The sequence below is a fragment of the Ascaphus truei genome, chromosome 2, assembly GCF_040206685.1.
Source record: "Ascaphus truei isolate aAscTru1 chromosome 2, aAscTru1.hap1, whole genome shotgun sequence".
Lineage (NCBI taxonomy): Eukaryota > Metazoa > Chordata > Amphibia > Anura > Ascaphidae > Ascaphus > Ascaphus truei.
This window is the reverse complement of record NC_134484.1, coordinates 481,870,710-481,885,812: the sequence shown is the minus strand read 5'-3', so window position 1 is coordinate 481,885,812 and position 15,103 is coordinate 481,870,710. Positions and strand designations below refer to the sequence as shown.

The 15,103-nt window shown below is 44.1% G+C and overlaps 1 protein-coding gene across 1 annotated transcript in view; it reads left to right on the top strand.

The window, feature by feature from the left end:
* Nucleotides 1-245: 245 nt before the first annotated feature.
* LOC142488023 (uncharacterized) overlaps nt 246-15,103 on the top strand; it is a 32,715-nt gene continuing 17,857 nt past the window's right edge. The window contains exon 1 of the mRNA XM_075588369.1: nt 246-1,609. The gene's annotated coding sequence lies outside the window, so the exon portion shown is untranslated. The remainder of the gene's footprint in view (nt 1,610-15,103) is intronic.

Below are 15,103 nucleotides of genomic sequence, written 5' to 3'. Positions count from 1 at the left end.
GGGGCTCCCCCCACCCTCCATAGGAAGTACACACACAGTGAGGAGGGGATAAAGTGCACATCTCAGGCACTGAGGGGGGGACACACTGAGGAATAGGCTCTGCAGCCTCTAAGTCCCTTTTCCTGTGCCCCCCTCACATTGCCCACCCCCTGCTGCACAGAGATCTTCAGCCTGTGTTATTGGGTAAGTGCTTTCCTCCTCCTCCCTTCCCCTCCCTTGTGTGACCTGAGCACATTATCCCAGTGCTGTTCTGAGCTTCCTTACACACAGGAGCCTGAGAGGCTGAGCCTCTGATAGTGAGGGGGAGCCTCTGGCACTGGGGGGGTTACTCCTCCTGTATCACAGGGACTGGGAGATAATGGGGGTTATTTACATTGGGAATTAACATTAGGAATCAGTGAGGATAAGATTGGGAAAGTTATTAAATAGAGTTAGAAAGTAATTAGATTGAGGGAGTATTGGCTGGAGTTAAACCCCTTCATTATCACAGGGGCCAGCATCATGTGTGTGGGGTAGCTTCTCTGTGTGAGGCTGACCCGTTTGCCCGGGGACAGTCCTGGTCTGACAGTATGTTCTGATGTCCCAAATATCTGCTGCATTCTCTCATGTCCTAGTTTTAAATAATGTGTCTGGGACACTGGGGGAGGGGGAGGTCTGTGCAGAGGAGAGAGAGGGGGGAGGAGAGGTCTGTGCAGAGCTGGAGATGTAGAAGTGAGACACAGAGCCCTCTTCCCTCCCCCAATCTGCAGTGCAGAAGTAAAGCTGAGGGAGAGCAGGGTGACCCCAGGCATAGAGGTGGGTGCTGTGTCTGGGTCTCTGTGTATGTGCCGCCATATAGAAACCCAAACATGTGGTAGCCTCATGTCTGTAGCATACAAGGGGTTAACCCCTCATTTTCTAAATGTTGCAAATATACAAAGATCACAGAAGCAGTGTACACACCTGCACTTATTAATACACACACACACAATAAGCAGTGTACATACACAGCTATATACCGTACATGCATGTAAACTGGCCCATTTACATACATATGTAGCCCTGGCTAGAATTGGCTATCAGTTTGCCCTCCTCCTGTGCAGTAATTTCTGGTAAGGGCAGGTTACCAGGAGTAATCATGGGTTTTCCCCACTCATTGCAGTGCAGTCAGAGAAGGTAGTGTCATCAGGTCTTGTGTACAATTAGAGGCACAGGGGTGGTGCTGACTGGATTTGTATTTAATGCACTGTACTTCCTGGTTTAGTCAGTCTGCCTCTACCTTGAGAGGCAAAGTCTACCTGTGATCAGTGTGCAGGGCTCTGCATACTGTGTGCCCTCCCCTTGGGGAGCGGTGGGAGACTATTCCTCTTATCCCACCAGGGGATAAGGGAAGAGCTGGGACTGCTCTTAGTGCACGTAGGCTGGGAGTGAAGTCCAGGGACATCCTGAGGGTGGAAACCCTGAAAGCTGATACCAACTGCTGTGCTGAATACAGGGAGAATAAAGGACCTGGGTTTTACTATACCTCCTGTCTGAGAGTGAAGTCTATTGGGAAGAGGGTGAAGAGATTCTCCTGCAGAGACTTCTCCCCATACACCTGGGGACTGCACGTGATGGAGGCGCTGCACCTGTGAGTACGATTCGGGCAAAACCCCAGAAGCCTGTCCTGTCATCCCCCTATAACACCCTGCGGGAACTCGGGGCCCCCTATTACCAGCAGGTCTGCACCACACTACAAGATGTAACCAGAGTAGTATCATGTAACCATGGTAGGCCCTATATGAGATTGGGGGGAATCAGGGTTACACATACATAAACAAACATCTATAGATATGCAAACATACACCCACTAATATGTACAGTATTTGTGATTTGCTATAAAGGTGTGCACGTAAAAGAAAGTGTATGTATGTGACGGTGAAGGGGTTAACCAGGCTTATAATAAAGGTCAAGCCCACTTGGTTAACCCTGACTCGTGTGTTAGGGTCTTAGTGTCAGCTCTGGGACCCAGATGTCGAGAATTTATTACTGCAACTGTATACTAATTTTGGCGACATTAAATAATTATGAGATTTTTGCCTTTACTGGGATGCTGGGATCGGGAGGTTTCTAGGCTGTAAGTTTCAGGGTGGGTTTGGCGGAGAAAGTCTTTGCAGAATATGTCTATGTATCGGGGTTCCGGGTTATGGGATACCCCAAGAGTTGTATCCGGAGATTGAGTGTTATCCTCTGATACACCTAAGCGCATTACTCCGCCAACATCGTACCCTGCAAAAACGCTCTTACGACACAGCCAGAGTTCCTGCTGCAGCATCTTCCAGACAAGGTGAAGGGGTTAAAATATATCTGCAGGTATCCACGGAGTCCTTAGTATAGCAAGGGGCTCCCCAGTATAGCAAAGGAACCTGCATCCATGCCCAGGTATCCTGAGCCTAGAGTAGGAGTTCAGGAAGGTGCTCACGCTAAGGTTATGAAGCTGAGCAGATTTGCAGTGTTTTAAAAGGTTAAAGTATTTTTCTAATGTGTGCCAAGAACGAGGCTAGTGAATGTAGGGAATATTTACACTCACTCTATTCCTGACACCAGAATAAGAACTCAACTTTTAGCACGCAGAAGACAGGACACCACATGTTTTATTAAATGGGAATAGTTTAATACGTATAGATATTGCTGACCTGTATATGAGCTGAGGGCTTTCTAAGTCATGGATTCCGGAAGGCACAGATGGTTACCAGGCTTGGCGCCGCTGTGTCTGTCCAAGGGCCATACTTGAAAAGTCTCAGAGGTGCCTAGGTGTTAGGCCAGATGGGGCCCTGCCATTATTCTGGAGCACCCATATCCTGGCCTGACACAAGGCAACCTCACACCCTTTGCCCAAGACCCAGACTCTGTGGAGTCTCGCACCGTGGGGGGCAAAGGGGCAGAGAGGAATATTTCACCTGCCCCTAGAAAAAGACTCCGGGGTTGGAAACCCTGTCTGATTGTCTGGGGAAATTGCTAAGGTTTTTTAATTGGGCTGCAGGGTTTCTAGGAATGAATACCAGAGGTTTTAAAAACTATGACACAGCTCAGATTTGTCAGTTTTCCAAGATTCTAAGCAAATTCCAAGCGCCACACCAACAGCGGCGAAGTAACAGATGTCCAGGACTTTTTGTGAGTAACTACCGGTCAGTGGAAAGTGCTCTAAAAAGGTGATCTGAAGGAATTTCGTTCGGAAACTGATTTATTTGTTAGCCCCATCCCCAGTAAGTGTGTTAATCTTGAATTGTGTAACATTGTGTGTTCGTCTTATATAAGAAATAAATTACCATTTGTTTTACCATCTTGATTTACTCAATCAAATGTGTGTGTGTAATATATATATATACATATATATATATATATATATATATATATATTTATTTTACACACACACACACACCACACACACATATAACACATATAAACACATGGCGATACATTCACATGCATATCTATGCACAAAGACTGGGACATGGAAGCAATGCGAGTGGAGATAATAGTACATACATGTCTCTAATATGAGAGCATGTTAGCTGTAATGTGTTATAAATCTCAATTCAAACCATTATTATTGGAATAAAAAAGTGCCTGAATTTCAGTTCCCAAGTTCTTTCTAGTGTATTTCTGAGTTGTCCTCTCAGGACCAGCACAGAAAGGTCAGAGATGGAGTGACCTGGCTGTGAGAAATGTTCTCTTATTGGTTTGCCTTCCTGTGTGTGTGATAGTGAGTGTAAGCATTCATCCTGCTGTGCAATGTGAGCGTTTCTCCTACATATCCTGTATTGGGACATTTCCTGCATTGAATGGAGGAGACTACGTTGGAGGATTGGCACGTGTATGTCTCTTGGATTTAGATTTGGTTATTTTGGGGATGTGGATAGTGTCCGATGTGGAGATATTCTTACATGTTTTGCCTCATGGACTGTTGCAAGGATATGTGCCTTGTGTTGTGTTGCTCTCCCGGGGGGAGTTGGTTTCTGGTTATTGGACTATAGAGAGATTAGGAGGCTGTATGTATGAAAGGAGAGGTGGTGTAGGAAGAATCTGTGTCAGGAGGTCGTCCTCGTTGAGTCTCGGTTGGAGTTCTGTGATATCTTTTGAGGGTTTCCAGTGCTGGGTTGTGGGTCACAGACAATGATCCAAGCAGAGGCGCAAAGTCGGGGTCACAGGCAGGAAACAAGGCAGGGTGAAGATCAACAGGAACTATGCTCTGGCAACATCCTGGAGGAAGTCCTGCCTCTTTATAGGCAGGACGCCAGTCACCAAGATGGCCCCTGCAGTCTCAGTGTGGGCGGGAGTAAAGATCCAAGAAAAATGCAAATAATGCACCAAGCAGCGCTCTGCCCAAGGGACACAGGTGTGCAAAAAATGAAAAATCAATTTATTGTCAGTCAGACATGACAAACCAGGAGGTATACACCCTCCAACGCGTTTCACACAAAGTGCTTTATCAAGGAGTGGGCTTTATGGGCGGGTGTAAAGGACTGCCAGGGAACAAGATGAATGTTGTGGTTTCAGTGTGGGCGCCATTGCCTCGTAGTGCTGAAGCACATTATATTTATTCATCATTAGGTTTGGATTAACCTCTTCAATACCAGCTGAACTCTCACTATAGGGTTAAATCAAACAGGACGGAGCTGCACAATTGGTTCTCCTGTGAACACTCTTCCTATGGCAGTATTATAGTGACCATAAGAATAGTGTGTTTAGCTGGGTTACATGTTACAGACACTTATTTATGGGATAACCTTTGCCGGGTGGGAATTTGCTTAGAAATTTCTTGTTCACGACCCAGATAATCTGACCTCTAAGGCTGCGATTATAGTGCCGGCGATGCGACAGATGACGTCACCTGTCGCCATTGTGATAGTTGTAATTTAAGTAAAGGGGAAGGCAGAGGGACAGAGAAGCTCTGATTGGCCACAAGGGGAGACCGTCGCCGAAAAAATCAAATAACAGTGACTAGCAGATTTTTGTTAGCGCCGTCGCATGGTCGCGCCGTCGCGTGCACTATAAGCACTGACGACGGCCACAATGCATTTGTGTTTTACGCAACGTCGTGTCGCTATAAGCGCAGCCTAAATATGACAAGAAATTAAACATGACCTAAAGTTTGGGATAGCAGTGGGAAATGTAAGAGATGGTGTAACATGCCTGAGTGCTTTCCCTGTATTGTTGTGTGTATGGGATGTGATCCCGGTCTTCAGGGCTCAGCTGTTTATGGTATACAATTGATTAAGCCTTTAATCACAGTTCATCCAGTCACTTGAGCATGTATTGAGCTGTATGAGATTCACTGTAGTATATAGGCAGACAGGTGTACAGGTAATACTGGAGGAGTGACACAGAACTCTATATATACCATAAAGGTACTGTCTAATTCCCCAGCAAACCACAGTACATACCTTATAATGAACAGTTCAATGTTGGAGACTCAGTAGAACAGCTGCTCAGACTTCAGATGAGTGCGTGCATCACGCCAGTAACATGAATAGGCGGTGGGTGGTCCCGTGGGATCCGACAGCGGAGCACTGCAACTGTAAGTAATGGGGTGCTGCAAACCAGTTTTTTATATATTTATCGACATCCTAGATGTACACTACTCTCTTATTTACCTGAGCTATGTGAATATAGCTGTTGCAAAAAATTAAGTAGATTAATGGTGTTGCTTTTAATGGACTGTTTTGGATGTATAACCTTGTTTGCATATTTGATACGAATACTTTTTCTGAAAACTAGCATAATGATATATGTTAGATATTAGACAGTCTTCCATCTCTTATATGTTTTTAACATTGCGCTTTTTTAATCTTCTATTAGTACCCAATATGTTTTTAATATTATTCACTCCGTGTTATGTTTACCTTGGCTACTTCTCCGTTATTTACTAGGTTCTGAGGCAACTCCCATAGGGAGGCTATTCTCCCATGAGTTGTGCTATTGGTTAGCACATCTACCAATGAGCTGGCTTATCCAGCAACTCACGCGATATTAGTAGACCCTGTGACGTCATCGTTGGGGGCGGGAACTAGACCTTATAACGGAGAATATAGCAGACGCGCAGCCACTCTTTGATAAAGGGACGCAAGTACTGAAACGCGTCAGAGTGTTCATTTGTACTCCCCATGACCACCAAATAAATTCTTTTTAATCCAACTGGTTTGCAGCACCCCATTACTTACAGTTGCAGTGCTCCGCTGTCGGATCCCACGGGACCACCCACCGCCTTCCCCTTTATTGTATTGTTTGTCTTTATTTATATAGCGCCATTAATGTACATAGCGCTTCACAGTAGTAATACACGTGGTAATCGTATAAATAACAGATAATTTAAATAAAAGTCATGGGAATAAGTGCTTCAGACATAAAAGTAACATTAAGGAAGAGGAGTCCCTGCTCCGAGGAGCTTACAATCTAATTGGTAGGTAGGGAGAACGTACAGAGACAGTAGGAGGGAATTAAGGTAAGTGCGTCTGCAGGGGGCCAAGCTTTATGTAATATGAGTCCAGTATTATCCACAGTGCAATTCATATGCTTCTTTAAGCAAGTGTGTCTTAAGGTGGGTCTTATAGGTGGATAGAGAGGGTGCTAGTCAGGTACAGAGGGGAAGGGCATTCCAGAGGTGTGGGGCAGTCAGTGAGAGAGGTTTAAGGCTGGAGAGCCTTTAGATACAAAGGGGGTAGAGAGAAGACATCCTTGAGAAGAACGCAAGAGTCGGGATGGTGCATAGTGAAAAATTTAGGGCTGAGATGTAAGGAGGGGCAGAAGAGTGTAAAGCTTTAAAAGCGAGGAGGAGAATTGAATGTGAGATGCGGGATTTGATCGGAAGCCAGGAGAGGGATTTCAGGAGGGGATTCATGGAGACAGATTTAGGAGAGAGCAGAGCGATTCTGGCAGCAGCATTTAGGATAGATTGTAGGGGAGACAGGTGAGAGGCAGGAAGGCCGGACAGCAGGAGGTTACAGTAATCAAGACGGGAGAGAATGAGGGCCTGAGTCGGAGTTTTAGCAGTCGGGCAACAGAGGAACGGGCGTATCTTTGTGATATTGCAGAGGAAAAAGTGACAGGTTTTATAAACGTTTCGAATGTGAGAGAGGAGTCGAGTGTGACCCCTAAGCAGCGTGCTTGGGCTACTGGGTGAATGATCGTACTTCCAACAGAAGGAGGTAGTAGGGCCAGGTTTGGGAGGAAGTATGAGGAGCTCTGTTTATGTTAAGTTTAAGGAGGCGGAGGGCCATCCAGGATGATATCGCAGACAGGCATTCAGAAATGTTGGTTTGTACAGAAGGTGTAAGGTGTATATCTGTGCTCCTGTGTCACGCTGTGCACTCACTGCTGGTGGTGTATATACAGTAATTTCAGAACAGGTGCTGGTGAGCAGATGCAGGTCCTGGGGAACGGGATGTCAGGAATCCTACAGATACAATGGAGCTCATTCTAGTCACTTCGATAAAATCGCTGCCTAATGGAACGGTTTGGCATGACCCTACCTCACGGTCTGACATTTGTGTTATCACGGTATTCAGAAAGAATCAGAAAGTATTACCGCAAGTCACAAACCATGAGGCAGAAAAATGCCAATACCGCTCGGGTTAACTGTGTCCTTATCTCAGCCTTTTTCTAAGTTCTACCGCTGCGATCTTCCTGCAGTCTGTAAGGGCGGCACAGAGAGCGCTGCATCTCTGTGCACAGCTTTTATAGGCAATGGGATAACAAGATGCTGATAAAAATAGATAACTTTAAAATTGTATAAATATTCAAAATATAGGGTAAAAGACGAAATATTCTGCATTAACGTATTTATCACAAATAGATTACCCACACATGAAGGAATGAGGGAAATTGAAGGAACCTGCCCTGCCAATTGGAAAAAGGGCTGGAGGCCTCTGTGACTGGATACGAACACACAGCACTGTACCCTGCAGACTTCCCAGGAAGCTTTACCACGTCCTAGCTCTGCTAGCTCTGATCTGATAAAACGTACGAGGGAAATGAAAGAAATGAAACGAAACACAAGCAAGGTTTCAAATCCTTAGTCTCGTTTATTAAGCATAGGATGAAGATTTTTATACAGAAATAAGAAAGTATTGGTTAGAGGCGTAACGTAGGCGTAACCTAAGCGTGATTTAGGCGTGACTTAGATTAGGGGCAGGACATATTAGTGGAATGATCTTGGGGCGTAATTCTCCCAAGACAGGCACTGTCTGAAATACATAGCCTTTTCATTGTCTACGTTATCAATAACCTTGATTTCTCTAGCAACTATGTGAGGTGATTTTGCCTTTCCCATAGAACTAGTCTATTGCTTACTGATTAAAACAGCAGAAAGCTGACAGCATAAGAAAATGTATCTCAGCAAAAAGCTGAGTAAAGAGAAAATGTATCTTGGCAGAAGTTGAATACATTTGAAATTATATTTCAGCAAAAGGCTGACTACATAATTTTAGCAGACCAGTACAGACAAAATGGATGGTTTAACACAAATGCAGCTTCTGGCCTTCCCTACTGTTCCTAACAACTATGAATCCCAAATGGGCGCTCTATTAGCGAGCAGCACAGGTGTGGATCCTATGAATAATCCAATAAGACCCAGACAGGGATGAATCAATAGTATGGAACAGGTCTTAAAGCAAAATCTATAGTCCAATATATCCAGTAGCTAAGAATTGTGTGGTGCATGTAACAGTGTATAATCACTTGTAATGGTAGAGAAAAGGGTATGAGCCCACAAAAGTCCCGAAGCTACAAATGCCTGCTATAAAGTAAACAGTCCTAAGGTATCCTGTGTAAGATGAACGGAGGTGACCACACCACTGTCAGCAGTAAATAATATGCATAAGGGTATAACCAAACACACGTGTTTAGACTAAAGCGGGGTGGGGGCTAAAAGCAGTGACTGTTACAAGTACAGGGCTACACATAGTGATACATGCCGCCGAGTAAATCACAAGAAAAACAGAAACTGCTACCCTTACCAGAACCCCGTGTCTCACGAAGTGTTGGCCCAAAGCAGCTGGCTGTTATCCATAAGTTCGCCGTAGAAGCTGGTCCCCTGCTGCGGTGAGGTCTGCATGCACCTGCCGATCAGTAAACGGTAGTGGCAAACAGAGAAATCCCAGTAGTCACTGCAAATCCTCAGAGAGGCTCAACCAAGCGTTAGTATATCAAAAAACTTTATTGGTACAAAATAGTAGACATGGAAAAACCTCTAGTATAGAGGTATACTATTTTGTACCAATAAAGTTTTTTGATATACTAACGCTTGGTTGAGCTTCACGGAGGATTTGCAGTGACCGCTGGGATGTCTCTGTTTGCCACTATAATCACTTGTAAAAAGTAGATATGTAGAAAAAGGAATGAGCACTGCGGACATAGAAACTAGGCTGGCAGCAGGTAAAAAATATATTATTTATTAGGCATAACAGCCAAAATCTAAAAAAACAGCAGTAGAATTCCCTTCTAGGATAGGATCTAGGATTTTACGGCTGTTTTTAGATTTTGGCTGTTATGCCTAATAACTAATATATTTTTTACCTGCTGCCAGCCTGGTTTCTATATCCACAGTGCTCATTCCTTTTTCTACATATCTACCCACACATGAAAACAGATATATAAATAATACTTAAATAGTCCAATCTAAAAAATAGTGTCCAAATAAAACCAACAAACACACTTTAAAAAATGTGGACGATACAGCTCTTTCCACAGGATCCAACACACAGGTCCAGATAAATGCTAAAAGAAAAAAGATAAGAGCACAAAGCCAATAGTGAAGACTGTTTAATATATTAAGCAAAATAAATGGTTAAAAATCACTTGCAGGCCGTCCTAGTCTTCCTCCATGGGCAGCAACATTACAATATAAAACAAACTAATGGCCACTAACCCCTTAGTCAGCTTAGCAAGTAGTAACCGTGTGACGGAGCGGCCTGTAGGCGAGGTCGGACACGATTCCACACATGCAATTTTTAGCTCGGCCTCACGAGGGAGTCTTTTGGACTCCTTTTCTTCTTTCTTTTGCAATTGAAGAGGTTTTCAACCTTCCCTCCAATCTTTTCTGGGTCCACCTTCCGCCTGGATCCATGGGCTTGGTTCTCCTCGGTGAGACGTCTTTTCCCAAGCACCTTTTAACTCCAACCAGTCACTTTTTTTCTTTTTTGCTTTGGGGCAATTACCGTGCTTTCTAGGCTGCAGAATGGTTTTTCGCTGCCTCCTCTTCCATGTAACTCAATATACTTAATACCGGAGCAGCGGATTCTACATCCATTTCCATAGAACATCCTATCTTTTCAGCTTCATCTTTTCAGCTTCATCATTCTACTGGCCAATAGATTAAGTCTTATCCTGCCCAGACTCATTCATCCAGATCAAGTCGGCTTTATAATGGGTAGACAAGCTGCGGACAACACCCGACGAATCATTGATCTGCTAGAAATAGCCACTAATCAGAAATTAAGCAGTATGATGTTGAGTCTGGATGCCGAAAAAGCGTTCGACAGGATAGACTGGCCATACTTAAAACAGACGCTTGGGGCATTCGGCTTTGGGGAAAGGGTGAGTGGGGCGATAATGTCGCTATACTCGGGCCCCGCTGCCAAGGTCATACATCAGGGTTTCCCCTCTAATTTATTTCAAATTAAAAGCGGCACACGACAGGGGTGCCCGCTATCTCCATAGACATAACATAAAACACAGACAAAGCTCAGTGCACATCCAGAAAAACTTATATACGGTACAGTGCCTAAATATACATGTATAAATAACTAATAAATAAAATGGTCTTTTAGTTTAACATTTTGGCCAAATTGTTGTAAGCCCTTGAGCCAAACTTCACGGCAGACCACGTTTCAAGGGTCCCTACACTAATATAAATTCTTAATAACCTGTGCATTGCCAGGAAGAATGATTTATAATAAATCTGTCAATATAAGTTGCAAAAGTTCTAAGTCTGATTGAAGCTTTTATTAACCTGTACATTACCAGGAAAAGCACTCTGTAATAGATTTGTCACAATCACACTGCAAGCTCAAGGGCTTACAACAATTTGGCCAAAATGTTAAACTAAAAGACCATTTTATTTATTAGTTATTTATACATGTATATTTAGGCACTGTACCGTATATAAGTTTTTCTGGATGTGCACTGAGCTTTGTCTGTGTTTTATGTTATGTCTCTGGTTTTAAATATATATTGCCATGCTCAGTAGCACTCCTCTGTGAAACTTATATGCTTATATATATGTTGTGGGTATTTTGGGGGTTCAATTTGAGCTTGTAGGTGTTCTGTATGTGCCCGCTATCTCCCCTGTTATTCGCCCTATGTATGGAACCCTTAGCGGCGCAAATCCGTAACAACCCGGATATTTCAGGGATTACGGTACACTCACAATCACATAAGATTGCCCTGTATGCAGACGATATACTGCTGCTGATCTCCAGGCCTCTAACCTCCCTGCCGAACCTATTTGACCTGTTAGATAAATTTAATAGAATATCAGGATTCAAAATAAACCAAACCAAATCAGAGGCCCTGAATATCAGCCTCCCAAAGGAAACTGAAAAGCTACTGAGTCTGAACTTTAATTTCAATTGGCAACCAAAACATATTAAATATCTAGGGGTCTACATCACCAAAAATTACAGGGACATCTATGATGCTAATTACCCCAAGCTAATCAAGACACTAAAAGCAGATTTAAAAAAATGGATGCCCTACAAGATCTCCTGGATAGGTAGGATACATAGTGAAAAGATGAATCTCCTCCCCCGTATCCTATATCTGTTTCAGACTCTACCAGTGCCACTTAGACTGAAGGATATACTCTCACTTCAGTCTGATATCTCCGAGTTTATCTGGGGAGGGAAAAAACCGAGAGTAAATAAGACAATTATGAAAAAAACCACGCGGACAGGAGGCCTAGCGGTACCTTGTCTGGTCTCTTATTACAAAGCGGCGCAATTGTGTCAACACACACAATGGCAGACCAACCCCGATCTGAAAAGATGGGTGGATCTGGAAAAGAGGGCTTGTGCCCCATTAGAGATAGAGAATTTGCTTTGGTTACCCAAAACAGCTATCAAATGGGCTGAACGGCCGCTCTCTTCGGTGGCCAACTCACTGTCAGTATGTGAGACCACGAAATATAAACATACCTTGACCTCAAGGCGCTCTATGATGGCCCCTTTGTGGGGCAACCCTGACTTTGCACAGGGACTAGTGGCAAACGCCGCAGGGCCTTGGAAAAGATACGGATATCTTAGGTTAAGTGACCTGGAGGGTATACCGAACAGAGTTAAATCATTCGAACAAATTCGATCTGAAAAAAACGTCCCACATTCCGAATTCTTCCGCTACCTCCAGGTACGAGCGTTCTTCGCCAAAAACTCCCCCTTCCCACCATTAACCACATTCGAAAAGCTCTGTCTGACGAAAACAGACACACAGGGACTTACATCGCAGATCTATAGAGAAGTGGTCGGTTCTGGGAGCTCACAGCAACGACAAAAACTAGCGTACCAAATTAGATGGGAAACAGATTTAGGGAAGGAATTGGAGGAGGACGACTGGACGGCTATTTTAGAGGCTACTACTAAGAGCTCCATATGCACTACTTTGAAGGAGAATGCATATAAAGTACTGATGAGGTGGTACCTCACCCCACTAAAATTATCAAGGTTTGTCACAGGATACTCCCCGCTGTGTCCCAAACAGTGCGGAGAATCGGCGGACCTGTTGCACATGCTGTGGTCTTGCCCTCGGATCTCACACCTGTGGGAGGAGATTAGACATTGGATCCAGAGGATTTTTGACCTCACAATTCCCCCTGATCCGTGGCTGTTCCTATTGAGCAGACCATGGAAGGGCCTTTCAAAATCAGGCAATAAACTAGTTGCACATTTTGCAACAGCAACGAGGTGCGAGATCGCAGCTATGTGGAAACAACCAGAGATCCCAAATATCCCAAAAATTCGGAATCGATTATGGTACATATGCCAGATGGAGAAATTGACGAGTCTGGTCAATGACACTGGCGAAAAATATCTAAAAGTCTGGACACCTTGGCTGGATCAGACAGACATCCCGGGGGTTGAGGTAGCCACAATATGGCATTGATAATCCCAAGTGCATTCTCGTACAAAGAAAGCGGAATGGATTACAAGACCTAGTTGAGGACACGCCATCTGAACACTTTGGGTGGCCTAAGACGTCGACAAACAAATTATGCATAGTAAACCTACCAGTCACTTATGGGAGAGAGGCAGTGCAGCGTGCCCGCCCCCCTCCCACCCTCTCCCGTCTTAATTTTAATTTCTTTTTTGTTCCCCCAAGTTTAAACTACATAAATATCCCAGCTGGTTTTAGAGATATTATGTTCAACATGTGAACACTGGTTGCTCCAAAGGGAGAGATTAGCAGTACCGTTCATGACTGTAATACTGTGAATGTTCATGTTATTTGTATTGCGATGCTATTTATATTGAAAATCTTCCAATAAACTTGAAGTTATAAAAAAAAAAAAAAAAAGATGCCTGCAGCGCAATCCCAGTGAGATTCATCTAAGATTCAACAAGAAACGTCCAAGTTACAGCGTCAGCGGTTCCGGAGTGTGAGGGGTTAATTACATCGTAACCAAGGATCATACCCCTCTTCCAGAATTCGTTTGAGCTAAGGATTCCTGAACGAATCCTGTAAGGACATTACGAAATCTTTCCTTTTGGTGGAGATATAGGGGTCGCAAGTTGCGCCCCTAGCCAAGGACTGTTGCACGGCTCACATCGCGCACCCACTTGCAGGGGTTCCCAAATACTTTGTTTCGGTCCGTGGACATTTTATTTAGTTTCCCCATCCCAGTAAGTGTTTATTGAGTGTAATTGTGAAGTATTGTGTGTTTGTCTTAAAAGGAAATAAATGACAATTTATTTTACCCTCCTTGTACTGCTCAATCCAGAATCCTGGTATTAATGTGTTGGGAAGACCTGGTCTACCGTGACAGCCATCCATAGGAATAGTTTCCGGGTTATTCTGCATTCTAACGTTCTGTCTCCTCTCCCTATTTTCTTGGGCTTATTTGAGGAGTTTGAACTATGAAATCAGTTTCAGGATTTCGTCATCTGTTTGTGCTTGCAGCTGGAGGGAGTCCTCCATTTTGGACTCTAGGTCTGTTGTCCGCTGGCTCAAAATGGCAAATTTCTTCTTTTCCGATTTGAAATGATCGTGTTATCTTTTTAGAGAGCTCCTTGATGAACCCTCTGTAAGTGACCCTCTTGTGAACTCGCCGCCGTCCCCAGCCTGATCTTCCTGCTCACATGCTTTATCTGCTCCCCGATCTACTCCCTCATTTTCGGCTGTACGCTGAGAGCCTCCAAAGAAGCACGTAGGTTCCTTTGCTGTGGTTTTTTTTATACTTTACTGACATCTTGGTTTGGTTCTGAGGTTTTGTGATGCTTCTTGTACCTTTTTTGTTGTGGAAAAATTGTATTATTATTTATTATTATTATTCTTGTGAGGGTCCCAGGAGCTCCCTTGATTCCTGGCTTCCATCCCATGTGACGTCCAAGTGGTGAGTCCCCCAAGTGTCTCTTAGGCCGCGCTTATAGTGCCATCGATGGCGACACGACGGGTGACGTCGGTTATATTTCGCTGGATAGCGGCGGTGCGGGTTTCCGGGAATTTGATTGGTTCAAGGATCGTCACATGAAATGACAGCCCTTGAAAAATCTAAATTTGCTGACTACCAGTTTTCGCGACGGCGCTCCGTCGCATTATCGCCGTCGCGCTTACTATAAGGGCACTATTGCCGGCGGCAATACATTTTGTTTTCGGGCGACGTCGCCGGCTCTATAAGCGTGGCCTTAGTTTTGTAATCTTTATCTTTGACCTCCAATGGCTTCAGAGCTTGTTCCATTTTATTTTTAAAAAATTCAGCTTGATCCTGCAATTTTTCCACTTAGAGCAAGCACAGGAAAGAGGTGGAAGCTCCGAGTTTGCATCAATGCCTCCTTCATCATATTTTTCAGCTCTGCCGATTTTCGTCGCAGCAGCTTCAATTTTCCACGCCTCTTTCTTCTGGGCGTACTGACTTTTAGGGATGGAGCAGTCTCTC